This window comes from Helianthus annuus, chromosome 5 (assembly GCF_002127325.2).
Source record: "Helianthus annuus cultivar XRQ/B chromosome 5, HanXRQr2.0-SUNRISE, whole genome shotgun sequence".
NCBI lineage: Eukaryota > Viridiplantae > Streptophyta > Magnoliopsida > Asterales > Asteraceae > Helianthus > Helianthus annuus.
Genome location: NC_035437.2, coordinates 163,029,361 through 163,042,747, shown reverse-complemented (window position 1 = coordinate 163,042,747; position 13,387 = coordinate 163,029,361).

Genomic DNA, 13,387 nt, shown 5'->3' with positions numbered 1-13,387 from the left:
CACCAGATCTGTGATTTTCAAGAACCACAAGATCTGGTTAAGAGAATACCAGTAGAACAAGAACTCTTCTGGTTAGTTTGCCCTGAAACACTAAAGTTCCAGAGACTAACGCAGGAGTTTCACAAGAAGAACACCAAACCCTAACTTAGGGTTATAACCACCAAGATCAGATAAAGCACCAACCACAACAGATCTGAGATGATCTGCCTTCAATCACCAGTTTCCAAAAAGAGAAACCCTAAATCAAAAAAAGACAACTAAACATTAGACAAGAAAGCAGCGGAACAACCAAGACTCAACACCACCAGGAGCTGAATAGCTCTGATACCATGTTAAAACAATGGTATGATGGTTGATGAACAGAAAATAACAAACACAAACAAAGAAATAGCGACAAAACGTGACCAAAAATCTTATTAACCCAAACCAGAAAAGTACCCCCCAAAACCCTAAGATCTTACAATCGTAAGATCAGTATAAAGAGGAACGATACAACCAGAGTTGATGATCATCCACTGATGATCATCTATACCAACAATACACTGCGATCTCTCTAACAGATGAGAGAATCAAAGATACAACGGTGAAAACACCAACAAACCCTAACTATTACAAAGATGATGAAAGTGAACAAATGAGAGATCTAGAACTCTCTGAACTGACACAAGCCCCTTTTATATTCTCGCACTTAGCAACTTGCACCAAGACCCAGATCTTTCACACAAAGCCAGCAATAGTCCTCAAAGTTACAAAATGCCCCTTAGATATTTTAGGCCCTGTAACAAATTATTAAACAAACCATAACAGACAAGTAACAACCCAACAACTCAGGCCCAAAGCCCAAACATAACAAACTCAATAAATAACTTGGAAGCCCAAATGGATGACACAATATATCTCGAGACATTTTAACAGTAGCATTGTGTTTGATAACAATTGCTATAAACCACAACCTTGTGAAGATGACCATAATAGTATACCTATGATAGAAGATTTGAATTTTTCGACCCAAGATGTTGAAGTATGTGAGGCGTATTTTAATGTGTTTGAGCCATGTCAATCCAGTGAAAAAGGTGGGATGAATGGTGCTGGGGCTTTAGCTGGCGATAGTCTAGAAGGGAACAATGTTAAAGCTAAAAAGAGGTGGATGAAGCTACGTCTTCTATCGTACTCGATTGTGACTTTCACTAAGAAGCTAGGTTGGGGTAGGTGTGGGTGTGGGTTACGGGTGTAAATGAGTTGAGCTCATTCGTATCCATTTTAGATCGGTTCATTCCAAGTTTGAATCAAGACGAGCTTGAATCCTAACTTCATATATCAGGATTGACTAGGCTCAAAACTTAAGCATTTACCGTATTTATGTATATAATAAGATTTCTATATATAACTAGATAAAAACAACTAAAAGTACTGTGCTATGTATAACTTTTTATATAATTTTATGTTTATTTAAATATAATTATTGGAGATACAACATCGAATACCTATCATCTTGTTTAGAGTTATATTTATCATATTCTTTGAAGATATATTAGCATTATAGTTATCTTCTCCAATATTTGTGTGTATTGATAGAAACACACACTAAAGGAACACCTCCGGGCCGAAACTCAGCAAAGGTGAAGATGGTGCTACTCCGTGAAACTGAAGATTGTGGTGGCGGTTCCACCACAAGAGAGTTTGAAAAAAGAAAAAAAAAACATTGTGGTTAACTAGAAAGAAAAAAGAAAAAAAAACCTCTTCTAGGTAATAATCTATATCGATCTCCAACGTGAGTGTGGGGTGGTTGGTGAAATTAGAATTATACATGATAAAAAGTCGCTTAAAGAATGTTAAATTTTGGTTAGGTACAATGGTAGTTGATTGTTCCTATGAGGTTGAAGAAGCTCTAACAGATCCGTTTGTTAAGGATCATTGTAATTTTCCCAAGTCCTTAAGACGATTATCACTAGAAGATAGAGCAGGCAACATGACGAACCTATCAAATAAGAGCACGGAGTTAGGCGTCTCTGAGAATTCATGTACCATGTTCGAGCTCGAAAAATGTGTCCTTCCGTAATGTTTTATTATTATTATTTAAAAAAATCAAATTAGTATTGGGCTCAATAAACCTGATGACAAGTGGACTAAATTCTAAACCATAAAAATGATTTGTAAATGGGCCTATATTAGAATTGTTATGTATTTACTATTTAAAAAATTAACATATATATATCGGATTTTTTTTACAAATCACGTGCCCCTCGAAATCACAGGCCCTGTGCGGAGATCCTCCCCGCACACCATCATATCCGCCACTTATTTGATATGTAGCTATGTGGAATCAAAGGGAAAAAGCTAGTGGAAGATGACCGTTTATCATGCGAAAACATGCCTCGTAGGAAACGCGGTGCGTCTCACTTAGCGACCAATGCAACTATAACAAATCTCTAAACATATAATGTTTTGTTCTTTATTGTTTAATAAACTTTATAACAACCTTATTGGATCAAAATTGGCGTAATTTGTTGTAGCACCTCGAATCCACCTCTCAATAATCAAACATTTTGGCATTTGATATTATGATTGTAGCATTGAGTTTGACAATGGAGGTTATAAACCGCAGCCTTGTGAAGATGATCATGTCAGTATGCCTATGATAGAAGATTCTAATTTTTTTTCGGGATGTTGAAGTATGCAAGGCCTATTTTAATGGTTTCAAGTCATGTCAAACAAATAGTAGGCGGAATGAATGGTTTCAGTATGCTATGATTTGACAATAGTCCATAGTGAAATGGTGTTAGGCTATAAAAAGAGATGGATGAAAGTGTGTCTTTTCTCGTTCTCGATTGTGACTAAGAAGCTAGGTAGGGGAATGTGTTGGTAAGGGTATGGTTGTGAACGAGGTGAGTCGGTCATCAATTACTTGAGTTAAGCTTGTAAAAGCTTGAATCAAATCAAACTTAACTGAGTTTGAGACTGACTTAACCTAAATTGATGATGATTTAATAAACGAACTCTAGCATGATGTTCTTTTCTAAAACCAACCTCTCTAATTATGTAAATGTATTAACTTTATATTAATATAATAAACATATAATCACATAGTAAATTAGATATGTATACACACACTTATAGTTAAGTTAATAAATAACACATATAGTATAGATGTTTTAAGCGTTTTGAGCCAAAAAATTAAAAAAAAAAAGCGCCGAAAAGATTTTTTTTAAAAGTAAATAAGTTTTTGCGTAACAATGCATAATGCGATTGTAACATACGTCACAAAAACTTGTTTATTTTCTAAAAATATTTGGTTGGCCCTTTTTAGATTATTTTTTTATTATTTATTTATTTTTTTTTTGCTCAAACCCTTCAAAATATGTAAATAGGGGAGGATTATTTTACATGTGGTATTTTTATTTTAAAAAAATTGAACAGTTAGAGTTTCGAGGGCTTTCTCCTTAATTATTGGTTATTTTGAGAACCCTAAATATTGCGAGAATCATGAGAACGAATGAAGTAACCGCGAAAAATTGGTCAAAAACAATTTAAATTCAATTATTTTTACTCCTATAATTGTTATTCGAATACAATATTAGATCTTAAATTTACACGTTTATATTTACATGTATTACTAAACAAAGTAAATTTACACATGTGTAAGTTTGACTTTTACACATATATAAATTTATTGTATTCACACATGTGTAAAAAAGATTATTAAGAGTGATTTTGAGAGAATAGATGATTTATTAAAAGAGTAAATTCTTTTCTTAATGTTGTATGCTAAATATGATGAGATTTGTAGTTATATTGTTGATTAGAAACTCATAGATTTGAAGCATTCAAACGAGAACTTTGCTATGCATGCTCCTCGTCAAGCCCAATTTGATAGATAAAAACTTGTTTCCTTGTTAATTCAGTTGTATGTTGTATCTGGTGATGTGAATTTGATGTTTGTTTGAATTTACAAAAAGGGTATTTTTCTGATAATTTGGAAAAAAATTGATTATGTAATGGGCGCCAATTGCTTGATGATTTGTTTGAGAGAGCAGGTTAATCATGTATGATTTGTAATTTTTTTAGCAATTGTTGCGTTGAAAGAAGAATCAATGGTGTTCAAGAACTCATTAAACTAGTTTAATACCCATCCGGTGGACGGGGTACGCTAACATCGTAACAAACAAAAATGTATATTGATGGTGTTTCGGTTTGCTTCTCGTTTCTTCTTTTCCGTCTCCTTTTTGAAAAAAGTCACAACCATCTAACTTTTCATTTTCTTCTTTTCAAACCATAAAAACTCATTCTCAACACATTATCCAAACACTACAAAAATCACCACTAACAAAAGTACTAAAAGCAATAAAAAGAATTACATCGTTTCATTTCTTGTGCCTTTTCTAACTTGAAGAATCTTGGAAGCAAGTAGTCTTCATCCGTTTCAATATCAGGAACAAAATGATTCATTCCGAAATAAAATGAATGCAACTGAAGTTTATTTTTAGTATCAATATCAAATTATTGTAATATATGGGAAAAAAACAATTTCATACTCATTTTCATGCAAAATGAATAGAAAAAATTACCTTGACATAGTAACGGGCCCATGAAGCACACAAGCATGAAAGTATGTGACACTATGCAAGAACCATGAACTTGCCTGCAAATTACACATCTCTACAATTAACCCACAAAAAACACGATTAATTTTGATTTTAGTCAACACTTCAGTGATATTGTTTTTAGTTTTTACCTTCACAAATGAATTGGGTGGACTCCTTAAAAGTCCAACTTGGGGTTCGATCTTTCCACCGCTTAAGAAAGCGACCAGGTCGGAACCAAGCACGTATGACGTGGAACCACAATGTATCACGTTAGTTGTGGTTTCAATCCACCACCTATAGGATCATGATACGGAAAATAATAATAATAGTAGTAGTAGTAATAATAATAATAATAATAATAATAATAATAATAATAATAATAATAATAATAATATAATAATAATAATAAGAAGAAAAACATATGTGGCTGAAAACAAAAGTAAAGTGCAAATAAATAAACATAAGACAATATTTCACTTCATTTTTTCTACTACCTTCGTATTCTCTGGAAAAATCTTGACAAAGTCTCCCATTTTATGTAGTTATACTCAATCTGTATTTGAGATGTACTCTATTGGCATCACATTGTGTAGTTATACCCAGGTTTACATAAACACCTTAAGTCACATGTTATATATATCTTATGTGGAATCAATCAATCCAGACCTTGATAGACAATCATGAGCAGCTTTTTTTGGTTGCTCAGTCTACGTGTGCCTGAAATAAGATAAAAGATCTTGAATTGTTAAAATCTTTAAAGAACTTAAGAAAAAAAATACATAAAAAATGGTGTCTGAAAGCACAAAACCTCCTAAAAATTTGAAAAAATTTAGATTATTGGATCCTATTAACATTGTACAAATTTACAAAATATCAAACAATGAATAAAACAATCATTTGTGGGACGACCCAACCCATTACCTTTATCCTAATTTGTCAAGAGTTGATGTAAGTTGAGCATATGGATGCTGCACAATTAACTCAAAATTTAGAGTTGTCAAAACCAGTTGTTCGGCTTCAATCACCCTCTCTCCTTATTGATCTAACCAATCCTCTTGAATACTGGTTCATTAGACATAAATGACAAAATAACTTACAAAAATATTGTAGAAGTTATGTACCCTCCCAAAGGAGTAAATAGTAGAGTACATTGAATCTTGATTGTCTCTGTAGGCGTCTTTATCCCACTGCCTGCAGTCTCCTCCCTCTACTACCGCCATTTTTAATTTTGCAGCGCCGGCAAGGAACACCTTAGAAGACAGAGAATCCACTTCCCTTACCATCTTCCGTACCGTCTTCTCCCCTTCTTCTACTCTATTTACCTTTACATATATAACATGAACTCATCAAATTACATAAGTATTTTTTTTTCTTTCTAAAAATGATAAATTTGACCCGTTTACTAAAAAATACAAGTTTGGTCTGTTTAATAAAATAGTTGATTCTTGACCCGTTTACTAAAAGTGATAACTGGTAACCTTGTTACCAGTTGAAATTTGATAGGATACTTATGTCATAAGGGCATAAGGCAACCCATAAGGTCACTGATGGCATGATAATTTTGCTCAAATGTGCCATCTGCATATCTAATAATGCATCGAATCTAACTATTTATGTTGAAGAAATCATTTTTGAAATAATACCTCGATGTATATCGACTCCAAGCACCTACACAAAGGTAACAGTTTGTAATTAAGAAGAAAGAAATCGAATATGTATAAATTAAAAAAAGAAGATACCATAAGTAAGGTAAATAACAAAACCATAACTTATCTTGCCTCACCTGTCGGATTATTATTATTATTATTATTATTATTATTATTATTATTATCTATACTATATAATAAAAGAAACCTGTTTTGTGACACTTATTATTCTCTTATTTAATTGATTAAAATTATTAATAATACTAATAATAATAATATTTAATCTAAATTAATACAAGTTTTTATTATTAATAATATTTAATCAAATTTAAAATCTAATCTAATACAAATTTTTATTATCAATAATATTTAATCAAATCTAATATGAATTCATACGAATTCCAAAGTTGATATTAACTTTCAAATAATTAAAAAAAATCCACCTAACATCACAAATGTTTATGTTAAATTCGATTAATTAATTTGTTCAACAATCACTATTATCTTTATCATTCAGTACCGTTAACCGATTTATCATCATACAACCTCCCACCTATTCAATCATATAATAAAAGAAACCTGTTTTGTGACACTTGTTATTCTCTCATTTAATTGATTAAAATTATTAATAATACTAATAATAATAATATTATTCCATATATTAATAAGCAACTTATATATGCTATCATGACTTGTAACTTGTGCTTAGGGAGTGTTTCAAAAAAAAAAAAAAAAAAAACTTAATTTTTCACTTGTAACCCAAACATTTCATATTTTACATTTTAACCCCTTTTCATTTTTTACTTTTAACCCAAAGTTTTCCATCTTTTATAATTTAAGACAACACTTTATTATCTACAACTTTCGAACCCCATACTTTTTATCCTTCCAAGTTTTTTGTTTTACGTTTCGTTCTAAATTTTGCTAACATGTCGTAGCGTGCGTGTGAGATTCAACGTTTTTGCTCTATTTTTTCATATTTGACAGACCCGTCGCAACACGTCCATTTTTCCCCTTTGAAAAGTTCGCCGCAACGGGCGGGTCGTAGATCGACTAAGTTATTATTTTCTATGTTTTATGTTTCTGGTTAATTTCTTCGTATTAAGACACTGTAACGGGTGTGAGTGGTTCAACGATTTTAGTCTGCTTTTCGTTCAGTGTAATTTTTACCATTTTATCTATTTTATTTTTACGATGTTGAGAGTCGATGTGGTTGTGGCATTGGTGCTACTTGGCATGGTTTTACGAACATTTTTAACCTATTAATTTTTTTAATAATTTTTTGTTTCGGTTTACCCCTATACTTCCTTTACTTAAAAACTATTTTTATGTGCATATTTTATGTACGGGTATGCGTAAATATGATTTCTTCTACATTCCAACGTAAACTTTTTTTATAGACGAGTCAAGTCAAATATAATACGTTTTTGTTTAAACAAACCATTTTTACGTGCATATTTCTATGTACATTTTCGTATAAATTCAAGTTCTATGTTTCGACGTAAACTTTTTTGAGAAATGATTCAGGTCAAATATAATATGTTTTCGTGTTTATTTTATGTACGTTTCGTAAAGTTTGTTTCGAACCGAGTGGAGTCAAATTATGGTTTCTTTTTCTCGCATTTTTTTGAAAGCTCTAATTAATCACTTTCGATTACATGTGCATACTTTCCTTCATACCCGTTACGTTTTCTTTGTATAAGTTGGGTCACATATAATACGTTATGATTGTTCGATATGAATTCCATTTACTTTACGTTTGATCCAATCACAATGCTTATACAGGTTACACTGATTTCAACTGGATACGTCGAAATGTGTTTTTTCATATGGTTTATGCATCATATAACGTTTGGACTAATCCATTCAATGTTTACGATGTACCCGCGCCGCAACGCGGGCGGGTCTTAACCCTAGTTTAATCTAAATTAATACAAGTTTTTATTATTAATAATATTTAATCAAATTTAAAATCTAATCTAATACAAATTTTTATTATCAATAATATTTAATCAAATCTAATATGAATTCATACGAATTCCAAAGTTGATATTAACTTTCAAATAATTAAAAAAAATCCAGCTAACATCACAAATGTTTCTGTTAAATTCGATTAATTAATTTGTTCAACAATCACTATTATCTTTATCATTCAGTACCGTTAACCGATTTATCATCATACAACCTCCCACCTATTCAATCATATGATTTTTCAATCTTATATTAACTAAATAAATAAAGATTAATATTCAATCTTATCCTACTTTAAATATAAAAAAAATCCGTTAGTTCAGATTAATATTCAATCTTATCCTACTTTAAATATAAAAAAAATCGTTAGTTTTTTTAAATATTTTTTTTTATTATTTGGTATATAAAATCATATTTATTCAACCCATGTAATACACAGGGGTTTTTAAAAATATAACTTTTTTTAATTATTTGGTAAACAATATTACATTTATTCAACCCGTGTAATACAATGGTTTTAAAGATATAATTTTTTTAATATTTGGTATATAATATTCAATTTATTCAACCCGTACAATACATATGGTTATTATAGATATAAATTATTTTATTATTTAATATATAAAATTACATTTCTTCAACCCGTACAATAAAGGAGCTTTTAAAAAGATAATGTTTTATTATTTGGTATATAAAATTTATTTATTCAACCCGTGTAATACACGGGGTTATAACCTAGTTATTATTATATATGAACTAAAAAATAATGCAACGATGTAAAATCAAATGAAAAAACTAATATTATTAAATAACAAATAAAGATAAACTATTAGTACCACATATTTAAAACTAATAATAATTCAACGATGTAGAATCAAACAAAAAAACTAATTTAGTAAATAACAAATAAAGATAAATTAATTCGTCCCTCGTATTTAAGAAAAAAAACTAATTTAGTAACTAACAAATAAAGATAAACTAATTTGTACCTCATATTTAAAACTAATGGATAATTCAACGATGTAAAATCAAATTATAAACTAATTTATTAAACGACAAATACAGATAAAAAATCAAATTAAAAACTAATTATTAAACAACAAATAAAGATAAACTAATTCGTACCTCATAGCATTCATGAAGAAAGTCAGAAGCCCCTAATTAGTAATTAGTAAGTTAAAAAAAATAATAAAATTAGGTCTTTTACCGGGTTTGTTTGATAAATGAAGATGGGCTTTTAAAAAATGGCCCATAAAGCATAATGACCTATCATCATCAGCAGTCTCTTCTGCTTCTCTTCATCTCACCGACTCTGGACTCACCAAACAACTTCGCCACCCCGTGCCACTAACATTGGCCAGAAATTGAGTATAAAGCTTCCATTTCACTTTTAACTTTAGCCACTTTGTCTAAGATAATTGAGAGGATCAAGCTCATTTTTTTCTTCCTTCTTGTTGCCTGCTCCGGTATACTCTATGCGGTAGATTTGGCCGGCCGGAGGGTCCCCCTGTAAATCCGCCGATGGTGTACAAGTGCTTCAAACCAACAATCATCAATTACTGATAGCATAAACGGAATCAATACACACAGATAAACAAACAACTTTGTCAATTAACCATGTACACAACTACACATACCGATTTTTATATGGATCAACCAAAGTCGACGATGAAGAAGGATCAAATTTCGAGCCTGGTAGCACATCATGAGAAACAGACTTCGATTAGGACTAACAAAAAGCCACCAAAAACGGCAGATCAAGTTGCAGGGCCCAACCCTGATGCATTTGTAGAAACCCTCATGTGCGGTCGAAAGTTAAGAAGAATGAGGGATCACTGTGACATTCTCCAATTTCACAATTCCTTTGTTTATATAAGGGTTCGCAGAGGAGGTGGTTGTCATTTGCATACGTGGGTACGTGGTTTTAATAAACTGTAGGAGTTACAGAATTGATTGCAAAAATTGTCCCCAATTTACGGTAACTGTAGAATTTTAAGAGAGAGAGTGTATAACCTCTCTCAACCGCCTATTTTACAGTTATTTTCATGACTTTATGTGGCTAGGATTTAGCCTGAGAGAGATTTGACGATGATGATTAAAAGTGATAGCACTGTCTATAATATATATAATAATAAGTAACCACCTTTAATTAATATTTCAAATCAATACTCAAAACGACTAAAGGTGACATTTAGGTGGTTGAGTTATGGAGATAGTGGGTAGCAAAAGATGGAGGTAACCACCAGATACGAAAACCGACCATAACCTCTTGGAACCGCCACAAGAGCGGTTATTTTTGTGAGTTTAAAGGGTTGAGATTTAATCTCAGCATGATCGAACGGATGATATTGATTTCAAAGATAACTTCCACTTAATGGGTTCCATATATATATATAATGCACAACCAGTACTTAAAGAACTAATAGTACTCAAGAACAACAATTTGATAACTATGATGATGATTATAATGATGATATTGCAAAAGTTCTATTCCCGCTAAACTTGCTCACACTGGGCTACAACCCAAGGGGCTTTTACAATTTGTTTAGGAAGGTTCGATATAAAGAAAATCAATATATTAGTTTTCAAGCCATAAATTTGATTATGCAATGGGTAAAACTAATGTATTAAACATATATTGTATTTTGATAGTTACAAAAAAAAAAATATTAGTAAAAAAATTATTTTAGTTTTTCAAAAGAAAAACTAAAATAATTTCCTAATTTTTAAATAAAGTGTTTTGAATGGAACACGATGAGACTAATCCCACACTATTTTAAAAGAAAGACACCAATATAACATCTTGATGACGTTGAGCTAGAGGCCTTTAATTTTCTTTTCAACACAATCTTTAAGTAATCTTTAGAGTAAATTACGTTTTTGGCCCCTGTGGTTATATCAGTTTTACTATATTGGTCCAAAATAAGAATTTTTAACAGATTTGCCCCCATGGTCCCTATAACTAACCGTTTTGGCCCCTAAATCTAACCAAACCCTAACTCAGGTTAATTATTAGGCACATGACTTGCACATGATGGGTAATATGGTAATTTCACCTCCCCTTTAATGAGTTTATAAATAAAACCCTAGCCCACTTCATCTTCTTCCTGATTCCATCTTCTCCATCTTCTCTGTGATTCCATCTTCTTTCAAAACCCTAATTCAGACCAGACCTTTCACCATACCATTATCACCATACCATCAATCAACCGTACCATACATACAAAACACACACATACATACAGAACACACACACTCCCTCTCTCATCTTTCTCTCTGCTCTCTCTCTCTACTACCGTATCATCACCACCATCACCGTATCATCACCACCACCACCGTACCTACCACCACCTCCTCCACCGTATCATCACCACCATCTCTCTCTCATAAACACCCCTCTCTCTCACCACCGTCAACGCCATACCTCCGCCACCGACCCCCTACCAAACACTACAACCTGTCTCTCCCTCATAAACTCTCTGCCATGAATCCCCAATCTTGGATTCACAATTTTATCAAGAAGAGTACACACATGAACCCCCAATCTCGTTCTCGTTCGAAACCGATTTATAATCGGAGCCATGAGGAGAGAGCGAGCGGCGGGAATAAGGGAAAGCGGTGGCAGCGGCGGTGGTCAGGTGGCGCGGTGGCAGCGGCGGTGGTCAGGTGGCGGTGGGAGGTTCTCACAGTGGAAAGGATATGGTTATTGGGTTTGATTTTGTTTCAGATCATTTATCCAGGTATAACACAAATAGGCCTGTGTATGGTTGATTTTGTTTGTGGGTTTGTTTGGATTTGATTTGATTCTTTCGTTAATTTGGATTTGATTTTGTTTATGGGTTTGTTTTTTAATCTGGATGGATATGGTTATTGGGTTTTGATCAAACGTTATTGGTGTGGCAGTTGTGGAGGTGGAGGTGATGGTCACCGACGGGGGACTGATGTGGTGGTGGCAGAGGTGTGGCTGAAGTGGTGTTAGTCGGAGGTGTATTGTTGCAGGTTGTGTTTTGCGGTGGTGGGGGTGGTGGTTGTGTGGTGTGGTGGTGGTGGTAGGAGAGAGAGAGCAAAGAGAAAGATGAGAGAGAGAGTGTGTGTTCTGTATGTATGATAATTATTGTTTCTTTTATATTTTATAAATCAGTAAAAGTAAAGGGGAGGTGAAATTACCATATTACCCATCATGTGCAAGTCATGTGCCTAATAATTAACCTGAGTTAGGGTTTGGTTAGATTTAGGGGATGGACGTTGTGGAGAACGTGGGAGCATGGCACAAAAGTCGGACAGTTTGTTAGCTTAGTTAGCTTTTATTTTTAAAGGGGTGACGAGCTATTTTTAGAACACTTAGCCATTTTCAGCTACATACACTCTCGTACAACTGCACTCTCGAAGCTTTCAGCAAACACTTAACAGTTTTCACACACTTTTACACAATTAACCATAGTGATCCTTGTACCTAGCTCGTCACTATCCGAAGTTGTAAACATTTATTGATTTATTTGAGCTTGGTGATCGGTAGTTTCCATCACCCGAGGTTTTTTATGCCAGATATCATTCATTGATCAAGGGCTTTTTCCTCGTATAAATCCTTGTGTAGTTTGTGCAATTTACATCGAAGTGATCCTTATTATTGTTCTTCATTTCAAGCATCATTCCCCATAACTAAGAGTTTGGTTGCATTATCCTCATTAGATTTTTGACCAAAACAGTTTGGCGCCCACCGTGGGGCAATTGGTGCTTCATTCCCAAGAAACTTTTCTGTTGGTGATCATTCCGGTTCATTGCATACAAGTACATGGCTTCATCATTGAAGAATACCTCTACTGCAATGTCTGCGGTCAATTCGTCTCAGGGCATTCCACCTTTGCCTCCACCACCTGCTGGATCTCAGAAAAATGCTGAGAAGAAACCAACTCCTATTTTCTCCAAACCTCCAACTTCTTCTGCTTCTTACACTCCCACTACTAGTGACATGTTTACTTTGATTTTGCTGATGAAGGATCATATACAACAACAGGATAAGACCAATGAAAGGATTCTCAAAGAAATTGGAGATCTCAAGAAACAAAAGAAAGCGGCAGAGGATCATTCCCCACTGGTGCCCAGATCTTTGAATTTTGATACTCCGGTGATTACTTCTCAGCCATCGGTGGTTCCAGATGTTCAATATGTGGGTGGACCAAAAGGAGT